The sequence below is a fragment of the Pristiophorus japonicus genome, chromosome 24 (genome assembly GCF_044704955.1).
Source record: "Pristiophorus japonicus isolate sPriJap1 chromosome 24, sPriJap1.hap1, whole genome shotgun sequence".
Classification (NCBI taxonomy): domain Eukaryota; kingdom Metazoa; phylum Chordata; class Chondrichthyes; family Pristiophoridae; genus Pristiophorus; species Pristiophorus japonicus.
In genome coordinates this window covers 9,646,133-9,660,729 of record NC_092000.1, presented here as the reverse complement: position 1 = coordinate 9,660,729, position 14,597 = coordinate 9,646,133, and the positions used below count along the sequence as shown (strand labels likewise).

General features: G+C 49.9%; 1 long non-coding RNA gene across 1 annotated transcript in view; it reads left to right on the top strand.

The window, feature by feature from the left end:
* The window catches only part of LOC139237803 (uncharacterized), a 37,003-nt gene extending 22,532 nt beyond the window's left edge, over positions 1–14,471 (top strand). The window contains exons 2-3 of the long non-coding RNA XR_011588519.1: positions 3,161–3,290; positions 14,186–14,471. This is a non-coding gene — a long non-coding RNA (uncharacterized lncRNA). The remainder of the gene's footprint in view (positions 1–3,160; positions 3,291–14,185) is intronic.
* The last annotated feature ends 126 nt before the right edge of the window (positions 14,472–14,597 follow it).

Here is a 14,597-nt window from a genome sequence, read left to right as displayed (position 1 = left end):
GTTGTATTGGTAAGGTCAGGCAGGAGTTACAGATAACCATAATCCAGGTCGGTGATTGGAGCGCGGGCAGGTACAGCAGGAGCAGCGAGGTCGGGTCAAAGGAGCGGTGAGAGATTGTACAATGACGTGATCGGGGCCCAGGAGAGGCGTGAGTTTGGGGCCCAGAAGAGGCGAGGGCCCAGGGGCAGCACGGGCCCAGTCCACACTGCGACATGTGTGTGCACTAAATCGTCCTGGTTAACCCTTGCCACTGGACCAAGACCTAGCTCTGTCAAGCCCGTGTGGTGGCTGGTGTGCAACGGCCACCCCACGTTAAAAAAAGCCCCGCACAGGCCTCTTCCTGTGATGTGGAAGCAAGTCATCCTCGATACAAGGGACTGCCGAAGAAGAAGAAGTTGTGTGTGGTGAGTGAAAGGGAGTTTTGTTTTGTCTCTCCTCATAGAAACATGGAAACATAAAAATTTACAGCGCAGAAGGAGGCCATTTCGGCCCATCGTGTCCGTGCCGGCCGACAAAGAATCGCACGGCCCTTGGTCAGCAGCCCTAAAGCTTACATATAAACCTATAAACAATGACGGAAAGGCAAAGAGCACCCAGCCCAACCAGTCCGCCTCACACAATTGCGACACCCCTTACACTGAAACCTTCTACACTCCATCCCAACTGGAGCCATGTGATCTCCTGGGAGAGGCAAAAACCAGATAAAAACCCCAGGCCAATTTAGGGAGAAAAAAAAATCTGGGAAAATTCCTCTTCGGCCCATCCAGGCGATGGAAACCAGTCCAGGAGATCACCCTGGCCGTATTCGATTCCCTGCAGTACTTACCGTTATATCTGCGCCGTCCAACAAAAGGTCATCCAGTCTAATCCCAATTAGACTGTACCATCAGAATAGGATCTTACCCCACCCCCCCCCCCCACCCCGGGTCATAGCTAAACGTCCGAACCCGTTTCAGTGCATCATCATCCCGGTCTCACGGTGCAAGGGACATCGCTATGCACTGGGCTTGTCCCTGTGTCAGGTCTCCAGTCTTTAGCCTAGCTTTCTCTTCTCGGGAATGTTACCCTGGGGGTGGAGGAGGGGAGGGTGGTGGGGCGGGGGCAGGGGGCGGGGAGGCGCAAGAGGTGGGACACAATTCTAAGAAGGTAAAATATCTGGGCCGCCTGAATCCACTGCCCTGTGGAGGACGAACGAGGTCGCAGATCTTTCGCGGACCGTTAAAGTTAGAGGATCAATCCTGACAAACAAGCCACAAGTTGGGCTGAATGAGCTTTGCCTCACCGGCCCAAACCAATAGAATGAAGCCGAGCCTTTGGCTGGAGTTTTCGTTGCCAAGATGCCCGAACCTCCGAAGCCCCTGTGACCTCCGACCCTTGTTTGAGCCGAGCTCCAGTGATGATGTAACAGTGGGGTGTGTGGAGCAAGCTGAAGAGGAAGTCGTGATGGGTAATCCGACATATCTTGTTTTGCAAAACATTCCCTGCAGCTGTGATCAAACGCACCCTTTCCCAGAAACTTTCACATTCGCTCCACGACGTCAGCTAAGACCGGCTCCTCACTCAGACACGGAGCAATTAATGGTTTGCATCCCTTGTTCTTTTTTTAAGTGTTAGATAAGCCTCCAGGAATGCCTGAAAGCAGTACAATAGGCACTTGTCTTGGCTGAGCCAATCGTTGCTACATCAAAACCAGCCCGGCAACACCTGGTGTGTTGTCTGGAGCCCAGTGCTGACGTGGCTCTGTCACAAGGAAGGCACAGAGGGTGGTACATTCACTTGGACACCAGCCCCTCACCTCCGAGACAGGGATTTGAATCCAGCCCCAGCAGATAGCACGACGCTCTCCTCTCTGGGTGTCCAATGTGAGGTTAGATTGGATACACCCCCAGCCCAGTGAGCATGGTCCCATGGCTGAAGCTGACAATAAAAGCTCGGTGCCAAATTTTTAATCCCATAATATGATCAGCCATGATCTTATTGAATGGTGGTGCAGGCTCCAAGGGCCGAATAGCCTACTCCTGCACCTACTTTCTATGTTTCTAACCCTGTGAAGCGCCTTGGGACGTTTCACTATGCTAAAGGCGCAATATAAATGCAAGTTGTTGTTGTTGTGTTGTTGTTGAAAGAGTGCCATGTTTACAGCGATGCCATTTGTAGCAATGCTGAAATTAACCCACTTCTGGGGCCGGGCTCAGAACCGACGATGAGAACACACAGCAACTCGCCAAGGCTTCTTCGGCAGCACCTCCCAAACCCGCGACCTCTGGCGCCTAGAAGGACAAGGGCAGCAGGCGCACGGCAACACCACCACCTCCACGTTCCCCTCCCAGTCACACACCATCCTGACTGGGAAATATATCGGCCATTCCTTCATCGTCGCTGGGTCACAATCCTGGAACTCCCTCCCTAACAGCACTGTGGGAGCACCTTCACCACACGGGACTGCAGCGATTCAAGAAGGCGGCTCACCACCACCTTCTCACGGGGCAATTCGGGATGGGCAATAAATGCCGGCCTTGCCTGCGACGCCCACATCCCAAGAATGAATTAAAAAAACACCCGAACCCAGAGTTTCTACACTCAGCAGACCAGGAACTCGAGACCGACTGTAGATATGACTCCAGTGCAGTGCTGAGGGAGTGTTGCACTGTCAGAGGTGCCGTCTTTCAGATGAGACATTAAACTGAGGTCCCATCTGCTCTCTCGGGTGGATGTAAAAGATCCCACGGCACTATTTCGGAGAAGATCAGGGGAGTTATCCTCGGTGACCTGGGGCCAATATTTATTCCGCAACCAACAGATTATCTGGGTCATTATCACATTGCTGTTTGTGGGAGCTTGCTGTGCGCAAATTGGCTGCCGCACTTCCCACATTACAACAGTGACTACACTCCGAAAGTACTTAATTGGCTGTAAAGCGCTTTGGGACATCCTGAGGTCATAAAAGGCATTAGATAAGTACAAGTAATTCACACATCATTATCTGCCTTCCTTATCGCTTGTTGCTATCTCATCTCTCTAATTGGCATTGTGTGCGTGTGAGTTAATACTCGCTTTCATTGCCTGCCAATGAACACCCTCTATTTTGCATTTTGCTCATTTCCCTAGACAGAACACTGCTGAACTCCATCCTAATCGGCTAATATTTGTTTAATTTCAGAACACGTTGCGATTGGGCCTGTATCTTCGGCCGGCTGTGCTCGGCAATCTGTGATACTTTGGCGACTGCGAGATAACCGTCGTTGATTCACTTTATTTGACGCATCGTTGGGAAGCAGTCTGATTTCCAGGTCGGTTTACCGCACATCACCTTTGGTGCAGCAGACACAGACACTGCAGTCATTGTTGCTTGCGTGATAAGGGTAATAATATTAAACGGCTACACACCACGTCACGATTGGCAGCCAGCTTTCAAGTGGAAAAGCCCCCACGATATTTAATTTCCAGCATCACTATAGGCAGTCTCTCGGAATCCAGGAAGACTCGCTTCCACTCCCAAAGTGAGTTCTCTGGGTGGCTGAACAGTCCAATACGAGAGCCACAGACCCTGTCACAGGCGGGACAGACATTCGTCGGGGGAAGGGGTGGGTGGGGCTGGCTTGCCGCGCGCTCCTTCCGCTGCCTGCGCTTGGCCTCTTCACGCTCTTTGCGTTAGCTCAACGCTCAGCGCCCTCCCGGATGCACTTCCTCCACCTCGGGCGGTCTTCGGCCAGGGGCATCCCAGGTGTCAGTGGTGATGTCACACTTTACCAGGGAGGCTTTGAGGGTGTCCTTTGAAGACGTTTTTTCACCAATGGTGGCATTTGGGTGCAAAATTGTCCCCGTTCATAGCCCCAGACAGTTTTGGCCTGGCGGAGGGAGCACGAGCCCAGATGTTTGCGGAGTTGTTACCACGGCAGCCACAGCTGGCATTACTGAGGCATTAGAAAATGAAACTCAGAAGACGATGGAATCTGATTCGAGTGTGTTAAGTGTGGATTGACTAATATCACCGATAGTCATTTCCAGCCTCTGCAGGCTATAAATTGTGGAGCGTGGCGTTTGTGACGGTGACTTTTCAGGGAGCGCAGAAATATCGCCAGGCGAAAACCGTTTGCAGCTGACGGGGAAATTCCGCTTTAGCGTCCCAAGAGGGAAGTGGAGTGTGAGAAAAGCGCTAACCAAATCCCTTAGAGCGCTAAAGGGAGTGAGAAGGGCGATATGGGCAGAGATCCTACAAATCTCCTGGGAGGACAGGCGCACCAACATCAGCGTCCTCGACCAGGCCAACTTCCCCAGCATCGAAGCACTGACCACACTCGACCAGCTCCGCTGGGCAGGGCCGCGTTGTCCACATGCCAGACACAAGACTCCCAAAGCAAGCGCTCTACTCAGAACTCCTTCACGGCAAACGAGCCAAAGGTGGGCAGCGGACACCCTCAAAGCCTCCCTGATAAAATGCAACATCCCCACCGACACCTGGGAGTCCCTGGCCAAAGACCGCCCTAAGTGGAGGAAGTGCATCCGGGAGGGCGCTGAGCACCTCGAGTCTCGTCGCCGAGAGCACGCGGAAACCAAGCGCAGGCAGCGGAAGGAGCGTGCGGCAAACCAGTCCCACCCACCCTTTCCCTCAACGACTATCTGTCCCACCTGTGACAGGGACTGTGGTTCTTGTATTGGACTGTTCAGCCACCTAAGGACTCATTTTAAGAGTGGAAGCAAGTCTTCCTCGATTCCGAGGGACTGCCTATGATGATGACGGGCAGAGCGATAAGCAATGTGCAATGCAGCGCTGCCATTTGTACAGACTTCTTCCCCCCCCCCCTTAAAGGGAAGGGCCAGTGCTGGGGTGACGAAGTTTTCCTGCGGCCTATGTGGGGCCCCTGGGACCTGCGCTGGGTGCAGAGCAGCCCCAAGCACTCTGAGAGCAAGCAAAGGCTGAGCATACGGCGGGGGCTAAGGAGGGCAGGGGGCACCAGACTGGGGCGATAAATAAAGTTTGCCTGAACCGACCACCGCTGCCTGTAATTAGCGCTCCCCGAGCGGCCGGCCGAGGTGACCATGCCTCCCGCAGCTGCCGGTGTTGGTGCCCGGCGATGCTGCAGGGGGCGGGGAGCGACTATTGCATCTGGGGCAGTAACAAGGTGCTGAGCACCGGATGACGTCACGATCTGTGGGGCGCAAGAGAGCAAGGCGGTAAGTGTTAGTGCCAGTGCAAAACCGCCAGGGAAGTCTGCGGGTGTTGGTGATTTCGCCGCACCCGGTCAGTGACCCCTTACTGCCCCCTACAGGCGCTAACGGGAGGTGCAAACCAGGCCAATTTCTCCCCCTTGTATTCTTCTGCTGAAACATCGAAACATAGAAACATAAAAACATAGAAAATAGGTGCAGGAGTAGGCCATTCGGCCCTTCGAGCCTGCACCACCATTCAATATGATCATGGCTGATCATGCAACTTCAGTACCCCATTCCTGCTTTCTCTCCATACACCTTGATCCCTTTAGCCGTAAGGGCCACATCCAACTCCCTTTTGAATAAATCTAACGAACTGGCCTCAACCACTTTCTGTGGTACAGAATTCCACAGGTTCACAATTCTCTAAGTGAAGAAGTTTCTCCTCATCTCGCTCCTAAATGGCTTACCCCTTATCCTTAGACTGTGACCCCTGGTTCTGGACTTCCCCAATATCGGGAACATTCTTCCTGCATCTAACCTGTCCAGTCCTGTCAGAATTTTATATGTTTTTATGAGATCCCCTCTCATTCTTCTAAATTCCAGTGAATATAAGCCTAGTCGGTCCAATCTTTCTTCATATGTCAGTCCTCCTATCCCGGGAATCAGTCTGGTGAACCTTCGCTGCACTCCCTCAATAGCAAGAATGTCCTTCCTCAGATTAGAAGACCAAAACTGAACACAATATTCAAGGTGTGGCCTCACCAAGGCCCTGTACAACTGCAGTAAGACTTCCCTGCTCCTATACTCAAATCCTCTCACTATGAAGGCCAACATGCCATTTGCCTTCTTCACCGCCTGCTGTACCTGCATGCCAACTTTCAATAACTGATGTACCATGACACCCAGGTCTCGTTGCACCTCCCCTTTTCCTAATCTGTCACCATTGATAATATCCTGCCTTCCTGATTTTGCCACCAAAGTGGATAATCTCACATTTATCTACATTATACTGCATCTACCATGTATTTGCCCACTCACCTAACATGTCCAAGTCACCCTGCAGCCGCTTAGCATCCTCCTCATAGCTCACACTGCAAACTTGGAGTTATTACATTCAAATCCTTTGTCTAAATCATTAAGGTATATTGTAAATAGCTGGGGTCCCAGCACTGAACCTTGCGGTACCCCACAAGTCACTTCCTGCCATTCTGAAAAGGACCCGTTTATCCTACTCTTTGCTTCCTGTCTGCCAACCAGTTCTCTATCCACATCAATACATTACCCCCAATACCATGTGCTTTAATTTTGCACAATAATCTCTTGTGTGGGATCTTGTCAAATGCCTTTTGAAAGTCCAAATACATCACATCCACTGTTCTCCCTTGTCCACCCTACTAGTTACATCCTCAAAAAATTCTAGAGGATTTGTCAAGCATGATTTCCCTTTCATTAAATCCACGCTGACTTAGACCGATCCTGTCACTGCTTTCCAAATGCGCTGTTGTTACATCTTTAATAATTGATTCCAACATTTTCCCCACTACCAATATCAGGCTAATTCCCTTTTTCCTCTCTCCCTTCTTTTTTAAAAAGTGGGGTTACATTAGCTACCCTCCAGTTCATAGGAACTGATCCAGAGTCTATAGAATTTTGGAAAATTATGACTAATGCATCCACTATTTCTAGGGCTACTTCCTTAAGTATTCTGGGATGCAGACAAGCAGGCCCTGGAGATTTATCGGCCTTCAATCCCATCAATTTCCCTAACACAATTTCCTGACTAATAAAGATATCCTTCAGTTCCTTCTTCTCGCTAGACCCTCTGTCCCCGAGTATTTCCGGAAGGGTATTTGTGTCTTCCTTCGTGAAGGCAGAACCAAAATATTTGTTCAATTGGTCTGCCATTTCTTTGTTCCCCATTATAAATTCACCTGATTCTGACTGCAAGGGACCTACATTTGTCTTCACTAACCTTTTTCTCTTCATATATCTATAGAAGCTTTTGCAGTCAGTTTTTATGTTCCCTGTAAGCTTACTCTCATACACTATTTTCCCCCTCCTAATTAAATCCTTTGTCCTCCGCTGCTGAATTCTAAATTTCTCCCAGTCCTCAGGTTTGCTGCTTTTTCTGGCCAATTTATATACCTCTTCCTTGGATTTAACACTATCCCTAATTTCCCTTGTTAGCCACGGTTGAGCCACCTTCCCTGTTTTATTTTTATGCCAGACAGGGATGTACAATTGTTGAAGTTCATCCATGTGATCATTAAATTTCTGCCATTGCCTGTCCACCATCAACCCTTTAAGTATCACTCGCCAGTCTATTCTAGCCAATTCAAGTCTCATACCATCGAAGTTACCTTTCTTTAAGTTCAGGACCCTAGTCTCTGAATTAACTGTATCACTCTCCATCTTAATGAAGAATTCTACCATGTTATGCTCACTCTTCCCCAAGGGGCCTCGCACAACAAGATTGCTAATTAGTCCTCTCTCATTACACATCACCCAGTCTAGAATGGTCAGCTCTCTAGTTGGTTCCTCGACATATTGGTCTAGAAAACCATCCCTTATACTCCAGGAAATCCTCCTTCGCCGTATTGCTACCAATTTGGTTAGCCCAATCTATATGTAGATTAAAGTCCCCCATGATAACTGCTGTACTTTTATTGCACACATCCCTAATTTCCTGTTTGATGCCATCCCCAACATCACTACTACTGTTTGATGGTCTGTACACAACTCCCACTAGCGTTTTCTGCCCTTTGATGTTCCGCAGCTCTACCCATACAGATTCCACATCATCCAAGCTAATGTCCTTCCTTACTTTAATCTCCTCTTTAACCAGCAACACTACTCCACCTCCTTTTCCTTTCTGTCTATCCTTCCTGAATATTGAATACCTCTGGATGTTGAGTTCCCAGCCTTGGTCATCCTGGAGTCATGTCTCCATAATCCCAATTACATCATATCCATTAACAGCTATCTGCAGTTAATTCATCCACCTTATTACGAATGCTCCTCGCATTGAGGCACAGAGCCTTCAGGCTTTTTTTTAACACCCTTTGTCCTTTTAGAATTATGTTGTAATATGGCCCTTTTGATTTTTGCCTTTGATTTCTCTGCCCTCCACTTTTTCTTATCTCCTTTCTACCTTTTGCTTCTGCCCCCATTTTACTTCCCTCTGTCTCCCTGCATAGATTCCCATCCCCCTGCCATATTAGTTTAACCCCTCCCCAACAGCACTAGCAAACGCTGCCCCTAGGACATCGGTTCCGGTCGTGCCCAGGTGCAGACCGTCCGGTTTGTACTGGTCCTACCTCCCCCAGAATCGGTTCCAATGTCCCAGGAATTTGAATCCCTCCCTCCCAAAAGCCAGAAGGTTGTGTGACTGAGACGTGCTGCCAATATAAAGCCGTTTGTTTAGCTCCTGTGTGGCAGTGCAGGGAGTTGATTTGAGGTTGTTTGGCATTAAACGACAACAACTTGAATTTATATAGCGCCTTTAACGTAGTAAAACCTCCCAAGGCGTTTTGCAGGTGCATCATCAGAAAAGAATTGACACTGAGCCACTTAAGAAGACGTTATGACCAGTGACCAAATGCTTGGTCAAAGAGGTAGGTTTTAAGCGGCATCTTAAAGGAAAAGAGAGAGGTAGAGAGGTCGACATTTTACAGGGAAAGACCAAATGGCTTTAGAGCTTATTTGCCTCAACTCTTTAATCCAGCGTAAAGCATTCACTCGGCCTCACGTCTTATGAGAAATCACGAAAGAAAGATTTGCATTTATATAGCGCCTTTCATGACCTCAGGATGTCCCAAGGCACTTTACAGCCAACAAAGTACTTTTTATAAGTAATGTTGGAAATGCAACAAACAATTAGTGCACTGCAAGCTCCCACAAACAGCATTGTGATAATGACCAGATAATCTGGTTGTGGAATAAATATTGGCCAGGGCACTGGGGATAACTCCCCTGCACTTCTTCGAAATAGCGGCATGCGATTTTTTATGTCTTAAGATGGACAGGGCCTCAGTTTAACATCTCATCAAAAAAAACCACACATCTGACAGTGCAGCACTCCACTAGAAGTGTCAGCCTTGTCTCTGGAGCAGGACTTGAACCCACAACCTTCTGAACCACAGGTGAGAGTGCTGCCCACTGAGCCATGGCTGACACAGGGCTGAACTCATTAATACGTCAGCTCATTAGGACTGATCTCAGGAGCTGCTTGGTCACACAGAGAGCGATCGGCACTTAGAATCGACTCTGAGCTGACTGGTGGGGCCGAAATACCCGGGATAATTTGATGGAGGTGTTCAAAATCATGAGGGGCCTGGACAGAGTAGACAGAGCGATACTGGTGGAAGGGTCAAGAACCAGAGGATACAGATTTAAGGCGATTGGCAGAAGAACCAAAGGCGACATGAGGAAAAACGTTTTCCCGCAGCGAGTGGTTAGGATCTGGAATGTGCTGCCTGAGAGGGTGGTGGAGGCAGACTCAATCGTGGCTTTCAAAAGGGAGTTGGATAAGTGCCTGAAGGACAAAGAATGTGCAGGGTTACGGGGAAAGGGCGGGGGGAGTGGGACTGGCTGAAGTGCTCTTGCAGAGAGCCGGCACGGGCTCGACGAGCCGAATGGCTCCTTCCGTGCTGTAACTATTGTGTCTGTAAGCACTCTAGTAATAACTCCACGAGGTAAGGTATTGTACTTGAACTGCGGTGACCTTAGTCTAATTTATTGCAGTTCCTGAATGAGGGCTCCCTTTTATACCTGGTTACCTGTCGTGTACAGGTGACCCCTAGGTCTCCACCAGTTGCACCCTCTGGTGGTACAGGTATAGTATATACAGTGTGAAGTATATTCAGTAGTCTTATGTAACTGTACATTGAGTGTACAGGGAATATACTTATGTTATACATACACAACAGTAACCATTCTGTGATTCTCTGATTTAAGAAACAGCCAAGTGTAACAGCCAAGGTTTGTTCAGGGTGGGTGAAATAAGATGGGCTGAAGGGCCTTCCTACTCCATATGCACTCTGTGCTCAGTCTCCATTTGTTGCAATATTAGAAGGGGAGATATTAGGGATAAACTGCAGCCCGTAACTCCAAGATTCAGGCTGGTTGGCAGGACGGTGGAACAAGGCAGTCAATATATAAGAGGTTTCGAGAAGGCACAATGGGCCAGTGAAGCAGTTAATAGGAGTTTCATAATATCTGGGCTTGGCTGAACTCCAGTTACATAATCCATCACACACCCACTGAATGAGAGAACTGTTTATATAATTGCAATGGTCGCTGAGTCAGATTGCAGTGCTTGGCTGGTCCAGCTGGTTCCATGCTCAGCGTGTCACCTGCACAGCGATCGCAGGAAGAACCCTTCCTTCCTGGACGGCCGTCTTAAGGTGGGGTCTGCACTCATTCAAAGAACCTCTCCCCATAAGCTGTGGGAGGAGGCCACCAAGGCACAATGATCTCCTTGTGAGCTGTGTCGGAGCAATGGCCCAGGTGCCGTCCATTCAGTTTATGATTTAATCCGCGCCCCGACAGGTTGTTGGCGATTACAGTATGAGCTGGGCCTCCCACAACAACGCAACCAAACCAGTCCCGTCTTTCGCCTGTGACGTTAAACTGAGGCCCCCAGCCTGCTCTCTCAGTTCTCCCCGGTGTCCCGGGGCCAATATTTATCCCTCAACCAACAGATTATCCGGTCATTATCACATTGCTGTTTGTGGAAGCTTGCTGTGCGCAAATTGGCTGTCGCGTTTCCCACATTGCAACAGTGACTACACTCCAAAAGGTACTTCATTGGGACACCCTGAAGTCGTGAAAGGCGCTATATAAATACAAGTCTTTCTTTCTCTCTTTCTTTCTATCATCCAGCCTCCCATCATGCAAACTCACCACATCAGCTCACATTCCTGTATCCTCTTTCTCCATTCCTGTAATCTCCTTCTCCAGGTGACTGGTCCTTGAGTTGACTGAAGCTTCTGCCAGAGTTCCTGACAGCGAGAGGCGGAAGGATAAGCAGGATGGGGAGGTGGGGGGGAGGAGGAGCAAGTGGGGGAGCGGGACGGGGAGGGGGAGAGGGAGGGAGAGCGGGTAGGTGAGTGGGAGGATGGGAGGGATGGGGAGGGGAGGGAGAGCGGGAGGGGGAGGGTGAGTGGGAGCGAGATGGGGAGGGGGAGCGGGAGGGAGAGGGGGAGGGGAGGGGGAGGGAGAGTGGATGGGTGAGTGGGAGCGAGATGGGGAGGGGAGGGGGAGGGAGAGTGGGTGGGTGAGTAGGAGCGAGATGGGGAGGGAGAGCGGGAGGGAGAGGGGGAGGGGAGGGGGTGGGTGAGTGGGAGCGAGATGGGGAGGGGAGGGGGGGGGAGAGGGGGAGAGGAGGGGGTGGGTGAGTGGGAGCGAGATGGGGAGGGAGAGCGGGAGGGAGAGGGGGAGGGGAGGGGGTGCGGATGGGAAAGTGGGGGAGTGAGAGGGGGGGTACAGGAGGGGATTTTGACAGCTTTGTTTTTTGGATTGTTTACTGCAGTTAAAGGAAATCTCCCGCTGCAGTTATTTCCTTAACATAGGGTCGATGGGTGCAATGATTTGTACATGTGACTAAACAAAGCAACTTCCTTGCCAAGGTGCTTGTAAACATTAATCATTACTCAATGGCCAACCTGCCTTAGTGTTTTCAAGGTTGGCTTTGAGTTTCAACAGGTTACACTTGTTTAACAACCTGACAAGAAGGAAAAGGAAAAACTGCAAGGAGGGGCAAGGAACAACAGAAGGGGTTTTTGGAGCAGGCTGTTTATGGGGAGGGGCGGAGGGGAGTTGCGGGGTGGGGGGGGAGGGGGAGGGAGAGGGAGAGGCAGAGAGGGAGAGAGTTTGAGGGAAGTTCCAGCAGCAATTGCAAGATGAAGTGATAGTGCAGCAGAGAGTGTGGGGAAATAAGCTGGGGATGTAGGTGAAAGGAACAAATCTGACAGGGTCTAAGGGACAAGGTATCTCTAAACTCGACTATTCCAATGCTCTCCTGACCGGCCTCCAACCTTGCAACCTCTGGTAATTGGAACTCATCCAAATCTTAGCTGCCCCGTGTCCTAACTCGCATCAAGTCCCGCTCACCCATCACCCCCTGTGCTCACTGCCCAGTGTCCTAACTCGCACCGAGTCCCGCTCACCCATCACCCCCTGTGCTCGCTGACCTACATTGGCTCCCGGTTAAGCACCGCCTCGATTTCAAAATTCTCATCCTGGTGTTCAAATCCCTCCATGGCCCTCGCCCCTCCCTATCTCTGTAATCTCCTCCAGCCCCACAACCCCCCGAGATGTCTGCGCTCCTCTAATTCTGCCCTCCTGAGCATCCCTGATTATAATCACTCAACCATCGGTGACCGTGCCTTCTGTTGCCTGGGCCCCAAGCTCTGGAACTCCCTCCCTAAACCTCTCTGCCTCTCTCTCCTTCTTCAAGACACTCCTTAAAACCGACCTCTTTGACCAAGCTTTTGGTCACCTGCCCTAATTACTACTTATGCGGCTCGGAGTCAAATTTTTAATCTCATAACACTCCTGTGAAGCGCCTTGGGACATTTCACTACGTTAAAGGCGCTATATAAACACAGGTTGTAGTTGAATCACGAAAGCTCTTTGCTGGATCTATGTTTGATAGGAACTGGATTGACCTATCCCGAAACCCATTTCACAGGGGACTAACTGAAGAGTAAACATCCCTTCAGTCTTGGTTGGACTGAATCTCAGATCCCAAGGATAAAAAAATACTGCAGATGGTGGAAATCTGCAATAAAAGCAGAACGTTCCGGAAATGGTCAGCAGGTCAGGACCAAACGCAGACTGGGCGACCGCTTGGCTAACTTCTCCGTTCAGTCAGTGCACCTGTCACTTTAATTCTCCGCTCCACTCCCAATATGACCTCCCCGCCCTTGGCCTCTTACACTGTTCCAATGAAGCTCAACGTAAGCTCGAAGAACAGCAGCTTCGATTAGGTGCTTTACGGCCTTCTGGACTCAACATGGAGTTCAACAATTTCAGACCATAAAACCTCTGCCCCCATTTTTTTGGGAGGTCAGTCGTTGGTGATTGTCATGCATGCACCCGTGAGTATGCGCACAGGTTTGTAGAGCTGTTGAGTTGGGAGTGGCTGAGCCAGTCACGTGATGTTCACAAGACTCAATAAAACCCCAGCCAGTTGGGTCTAGGTCATCGACAATGAGTTGTGCAGTTGTGAGCCTAGTAACTGGTAATGCATAGTGTGATTGTTAAACCTTTGTTAACACCACTGCAGGTTGGGGCTATAAGTAGAGCTGGAGCGCTGGGCCCTGGAACACCGTGGGAGAAGGGCGGCGAATGAGGGTACGGGGCCCAGAAGAGGCGAGGGCCCCAGGGGCAGCACGGGCCCAGCCCACACTGCGGTATGTGCGCGCACTAAGTCCGTGCAGCAGAGCTGGTCTCCAGTTGTCTTGGTTAACCCTTGCCACTGGACCAAGACCTCGCTCTGTCAAGCCCATGTGGTGGCTGGTGTGCAACGGTCACCCCACGTTAAAAAAATCCACCCACAGGCATCTTCCACCCCCTCAACTGGAGTTCAGGACTGGAACTTCGGGTCCTTCATTGAAACATCTGTGAATACATGTGGAAGCAAGTCATCCTCGTTCGAGAGACCGCCTGTGATTGATTGAATAAACCAACTAGTTCTTAATAGCAGTGTGTTGCTATGAATGCTTTAGCAAAGAACCCATGAAGCAAATACATTGCAGCGATGATTCTGCTATTCCCATTTACATCGCCTCTCGACCTACTTTTTGTTTCTTTGTTTTTCCCATGACCATTTCCTCTCTCCTCGCACTGTCGTCCCTTTTGTCTCTCTAATCTCTCCTGTCTTCCACCCTATCACAGACCTTCCCTTTTGTTCTTTCCTCCCCTCCCACTTTCTCTGCCCCTACGCTCGCTTAAAATCTCTAACTTTTGCCAGTTTTGATGAAGGGTCGTTGACCTGAAACGTTAACTCTTGCTTCTCTCCCCACAGATGCAGCCCGAGTGTTTCCAGCATTTTCTGTTTCTCTCCCACCGATGAGCAATTGGGTTCTTACCCACTTCATCCACAGTGTAAACCTTGGTTAGTTCCTGCTGAAGCAGTAAAACTGACATGTTTTGAGACCCAACCCAGAGCACGAGTGTGACACATCCACTGCCCTCGGTGCGAGGGGCCGAATTAGCATTGATTGCAACTGCTTATAAAAACACTTGTAATGTGACTGACAGCTGGATCGGGATAAAGTTACTCGGACGCTGCCAGAATCTGTTTTGCTTGGACTAGGAGATTTGCTAACTGGAAATAAAAGTGGCTATTGCGCAACTTTTTTTTATCATATCCTGACTGAATCATTCAATAATCCACACCATGCCCAGGGGGGACATGAAACGTTTCTGAGAAATCA